The sequence below is a fragment of the Belonocnema kinseyi genome, chromosome 9 (genome assembly GCF_010883055.1).
Source record: "Belonocnema kinseyi isolate 2016_QV_RU_SX_M_011 chromosome 9, B_treatae_v1, whole genome shotgun sequence".
NCBI classification, from domain to species: domain Eukaryota; kingdom Metazoa; phylum Arthropoda; class Insecta; order Hymenoptera; family Cynipidae; genus Belonocnema; species Belonocnema kinseyi.
In genome coordinates, this window is record NC_046665.1 from 14,832,463 (window position 1) to 14,838,540 (window position 6,078).

Consider the following 6,078-nt stretch of genomic DNA (forward strand, 5'->3'; position numbering starts at 1 on the left):
TTAATAGATTCCAACGAATTATTAAATAGTTTCAATAACTTAAAGGCATTTCAAAGCCTTTGAAATATTTTAGCATGAATTTTTTCAAATTTCGGAAGATAAGGAACGATTTTACCGAATATATTTCGGGATGAAAGATTTTTCATTGATTTTTATAGGACTTAAAAATTTCAATTAATTTTACGAGAATCCCGTGGAAAAATTGAAAATTCAAATTTCGATCCAATGACTCAAAATACAGGAACAAATATCGAAAAGGAATGACAACTTTTAAAAGTCCTGAATAATTTCATTTTAACCATTTTTTATAGGGCTTGAATATTTAATTAGATTTTACAGAAATACCGTGGAAAATAGAAAATTAAAATTTCGATCCGAACGATTGTATATACGAGGGAAAATCTCAAAAAGCAATGATAACTTTTGAAAAGTCCTAAATAATAATTTTTTTTTTAGAAATTTTTTTTGGACTTGACAGTTTAGTTTAATTTCACTAAAATACTTTCGAAAATTTAAATTTTGATCCAAACGAGTGAAATACAGGAAAAATTTTTAAAAAGGAATCATAACTTTTAAATGGCCTAAAAAATTTTATCTTGAAATTTTTTCATCGGACTTGATAATGTAGTTTCATTTTACGCAAATACAGTAAAATAATAGAAGATTTAAATTTTGGATCCAAACGATTCAAAATACGTGGAAAAATCTCAAGAAGGAATTAAAACTTTCGCATAATCCTGAGTAATTTTATTCTAACAGTTTTTTTATAGGACTTGACATTTAAGTTAAATTTTACGAAAACACACTGGACAAATAGAAATTTCAAATTTCAATCTAAACGTTTCAAAATACAAGGAAAAATCTCAAAAAGCAATGATAACTTTTAAAAATTCCTAAATAATAATTTTATTTTAGCAATTTTTTCGGACTTGACAGTTTAGTTTAATTTCACGAAAATACTTTCGAAAATTTAAATGTTGATCCAAACGACTGAAATACAGGAAAACATCTAAAAAAGAAATTATAACTTTTAAAAACCCTACAAAATTTTATCTTGAAATTTTTTGGTTGGGCTTGACAATTTAGTTTCATTTTAAGTAAACACCGTAGAAAAATAGAAAATTGAAATTTTGGTTTAAACGACTCAAAATACTGGAAAACATATCAGAAAAGAATTATAACTTTGGAAAAGTCCTAAATAATTGTATTTTTACTATTTTTTTTATAGAACTTGAACATATAGTTAGAAAAATTTTCTTTTTTTCTTCTTTGGTAGGGCTTGACACTTTGGTTTAATTATACGAAAATACAGTGGAAAAATAGTGCATTTAAATTTTGGATCCAAACGATTCAAAATACATGGAAAAGTCTTAAGAAGGAATTATAACTTTTTAATAGTCCTACATAATTTTATTCTGATAATTTTGTATAAGACTTGACAATTAAGTTTAATTTCTCTAACAGGAATGATAACTTTTGAATAGTCTTCGAAAATCTCATTTTAGAAATTTTGTATAAGACTTGATAAATTAGTTTAATTTTATAAACATATACTGGACATTTAAAAATTTAAATTTGATCCAAACGATTCAAAATACAGGAGAAAATCTGAAATAGGAATTATAACTTTTGAAATTCCTGAACCATTTTAAACTTTTTTTATTTGACTTGACAATTTAGTTTAATTTCACGAAAATACCTTGGAAAAATAGAAAATTCACATTTTGATCGACACGATTCAAAATACAGCGAATAATCTCAAAAAGGAATTAAAGATTTTGAAAAGTAATTTTGAAATTTTGATCCAAACGATTCAACATATAGGAAAAAATCTCAAAAAGGAATTCTAACTTTTAAAAGTCCTAAACAATTTTATTTCGTAATAAAAAAATCTCAAAAGAGGAATTATAATTTTTTTTAAGTCCTAAATAATTATATTTCAACCATTTTTTAGTTCGAATTGATAGTTTAATTTAATTTTACGAAAATTGCAAATGTTAATCCAAACGTTTCAAAATACAGGAAAAAATCTCAAGAAAGGAATTATAAATTTTGAAAAGACCTACATAATTTTATTTTATCCATTTTTCTGTAGGGCTTGTCATTTTAGTTTAATTTATCGAAAATACTGTGGTAAAGTGGAAAATTGAAATTTCAAGCGAAATGAATCAAAATGCAGGGTAAACTCTCAAAAAGGAACAATTATAACTTTTTAAAACTCCTCAAAATCTGTTTTGTAACCTTTTTTTCTTGTTAGAAAAAAATAAGATAGCAAATTTTCGATCAAAATCATATTGATTCTTACCTTCAATCCCACCAAGTTTTGTAATGCCTGATATTGCGTTTTAAAATCTATTTCTAACATTTCAAACCAGTGGGGCCAACATCTTCAGAATGAATTTATGTAGTTCGATTTTAAAATATCATATAGAACTTTACTATTTGAATTATCAACTGTGAAAAATTTATCAACACAAATATTTTAATATCCAATAGTTATGTCGGATATTACTGTGATCTTACAGCGATTTCCCCGTTACTGACGCAGTTTCTAGAGACTGGCCATTAAGCTTCTGTGACTTGGCGCTGTTATCAATTTCCACACATGCTTTTTCCGCTGGTAAAACACTTCTGCTATCTCGTCAACTCGCTTCTTTACTACATTTTAATAATTTCATTTCAATTGGAAATAATATTTTGTTAATTTTTATACAATATGTACGTATTGCATTACTGATTTCTTCTTTTTTGGTCAAGTGAAAATGCACCAGACACTTGCAATTAGCGAATGAAAATGCCATGTGGTCAGCTGTCACAATCAAATAAATTAAAATACAAGGCTTTAATGTGGACATTAAAAATATTTAAAATGTATATTCATCAATGATATAGCTACTTTAATTGACCAGGCAGACCTTCACCATAATATCACCTATCATTTAAAGAAAAAAATAGCACAATATTTCAATTTCCCCGTTTTTAAATTGGCGGAAAAAATAACATGGGACAGTCAGTCATTTATTATTTTAAAATGTATCACATACTGGATACGAGATGGCTTGAGGCAAATTGAAAGAGGGTTTTCGACATGTAGCGCCCTCGATGGTCATCTAGGAAACCTCGGTTCAGAGCATGCGTAATAATGTCAGATAGAGCCGTGTAATCAGTGGAGTGTAAACAGAACATGAAATTTGTTGTTCTGTAGTGTATTAATTAAAAAAGTGACCTTACCAATTTTAATTCAGAGCATGGGGGGATGTGTAATTTGTGGAAAATTGCAAAGGCACGAAAATGTGACTTTACACAAGTAAATTAACATAACCTCTATTCTTATTCCTAACCATTGTACATTTATACATTTGGAAGTGCATAATATGCAAGAACATTGTGTTTTATTGTAAACGCAAGATTGCTGTTTAATTTTAATAATTTGTTATGTAGATTTCCACGAGATAAGACACTGTGCCAAGAATGGGTAAAGATAATAGGCCGGGAAGGCTGGATACCTACCTCGTATAATGTGCTGTGCTCCGATCACTTTACAGAATACAGTTTCTGTTCTTATGATTCTAGAGTGAGGAAACGTTGGAAACCAGGAGAATTGCCTACGATTTGTACAAGAATTACCCTTGAACCGCAAAGGGACATTTCGGAAATAAATAATACGACAGGTAAGGAAGTAACTTCCTTCTCTAATTCTTCTTATACAAGCATTCAACGTGTACGTAAGCACAGTTATTATAAATGTACTAGTAAACTTTTTTTTATTAATTTCCATTTTTTCTGTACGTGACCAACTCCGCCAAGTTACCTGAAGGCTTGTGTAATTTGGAAGAGATAGTTGGTGAAAATCGTAAGGAGATCTCGAGCAATAAATAAAATATACGTAAGTGTAAATAATTTTGTGCTTGTAATTGTATGAAACGTTATGCGTTCGATTTGGGATAAGGATACTGCAAGTATACTTTTTTATATTAATTTTTTGCTATTTTCTTTTTAGTTTTTACGAATGAGGGTTCTGCATTCCAAAATTCTCAAAAATGTGAAAGTGTTTCATAACCAACAATAAACATTTCCATAAGTAACAGTTCACCAAATAATAGAGGTATAACTTGATCAAATACCTTTACAGGAAGGTTCTACTTGTACCTTCATGCTTCTCTTTATTTTATCGGTTTTCAGATGATGTGCACGATGTACTTCGACCTTTTTCTTTTTTGGAAAATGTACCCAAACTGAGTGTTGTCCTGGATAATGGTGAAACTGCAGATAATGTGGAAGAGATACGTGAGTAGAAACGAATTTATATTTGTGAATTTTCTTTTTGTATTGTTTAGTCTATCTCATTTAAAAATGGACTTGTAGTACAAATTTCATGTTTCTTGAATTAAAATGCAATTTTAACCCAACAATAAGTTCTCAATAAATTTTTTCACTTTTGTACCAGTAAATTGCATTTCAACCCAGCAAACATGAACTTTCTTCTGAAAAGAGATAGATTCTAAAATTAAACATAAAAATAAGAATAAAAAATATTTAAATTTCATTGAAGAAAAGATTTCGGTTGAAATGTTGACAGGGAAATATAAATTTTAAGCCATTAGTAGTTCTTTTTGTAAAAGCGCACAAGTTTTAAACGAAAAGGATCATTTTTTTGCTGGTTCAAAAGTGAACAATTGTATCGAGATCTCATTCTTTTAGTTTAAAACTTGCAGGCTTTTATAAAAAATTGAAAATGATTTAAAATTTAAATTTCCCCGCTTAAAGTTGAACTGAAATGTTTATTTTATTATTGATGTAGGTTTTTTGACCAGGGAAATTAATTATTTGTTTAAGATGTTAATTTTGTTTGTCTACTTGGTCATAATCAATATTATTAAAATATTGATTAATTTTTAAGATTGTGAAAAAAACGCTCTTTAGCTCCACTGGGATATGAGCCCAGGTCCTTCAGATTGTCGTTCTGATGCTCAGATGATGCATTAAACCGGCAATCTGAAGGACCTGGGCTCATATCCCAGCGGAGCTAGAGACCGTTTTTTTAACAATCTTAAAAATTAATCAATGTTTTAATAATATTGATTATGACCAAGGAGACAAACAAAATTAACATCTTAAACAATTAATTAATTTCCCTGGTCAAAAAACCTACATCAATAATAAAATATGAATTTCATGTTTAGAAAGAAAAATCTTACAAGTATAAAGAATGACGTTGACATTGTGCTTGTAAGGAGATTGTGGGGAAAGTGTTCTCGTCTCTCCGTAGATCAGTTGGTAGAGCATTAGACCGGCAATCTGAAGGACCTGGGCTCATATCCCAGCGGAGCTAGAGAGCGTTTTTTTACAATCCTAAAAATTAGTCAATATTAATAATATTTATTATGATCAAGTAGACAAACAAAATTAACATCTTAAGCAATTGAAATGTTTATTTACTGAAATTTAAATACTGTTAATTCCAATTTCTATTTTCCGTACAAAACTTTATCTTTTTTAGTAAAAATATTATGTTCGTCGTATTAAATTACAATTTTCTGGTTCAAAAGTGAAATGTTCAGTATCTAATAACATTTCTCATTGCAGCGATCGGTGCGTGTAATAATTACACTACACCGAAGAAGGAAATACCGAACATTTCTAGATCTGCGACACCACACTCTAAGGTTTCTGCACGATCATCGTTACGTCAACTGCGTTGTAAGTACAACGTACGTACAATTCATTTTTATTTTATACACATCATATGTCAGAAAGATAATAAATGTACCAAAATATTGATGTAAATTGATCCACCTCTTCTGCAAATTAGGAAGGTTAATCAGTCTCATTCAACTCTATTCACTAAGTATTTTAACGATTGTGAATGGCAGATTTAAAGCACGGCGCTCAGGTGACCGATTAAAAATATGGCCAATCGATTGCATTTTTATTCTTTCAATCTGTAGATGACAGATACGCAATTCAAACCGACTCGACCTTTATCGGTTCTTTCTTCCTGGGTTCTCAATCATAAATGATGAGAATAAGAAAAATTAGAGGCCCTTTAATTTTTTTTATTAATTTCAGTTTTTAAAT

At 29.1% G+C, this 6,078-nt stretch overlaps 1 long non-coding RNA gene across 1 annotated transcript; it reads left to right on the plus strand.

Annotated features, from left to right (window-relative positions):
* The first annotated feature begins 3,168 nt into the window (after positions 1-3,168).
* On the plus strand, positions 3,169-5,716 carry LOC117180311. Its single transcript, XR_004468025.1, has 7 exons — positions 3,169-3,307; positions 3,442-3,475; positions 3,574-3,671; positions 3,808-3,886; positions 4,001-4,105; positions 4,183-4,287; positions 5,587-5,716. It is a non-coding gene; the product is annotated as an uncharacterized LOC117180311 (long non-coding RNA).
* Positions 5,717-6,078: the final 362 nt, after the last annotated feature.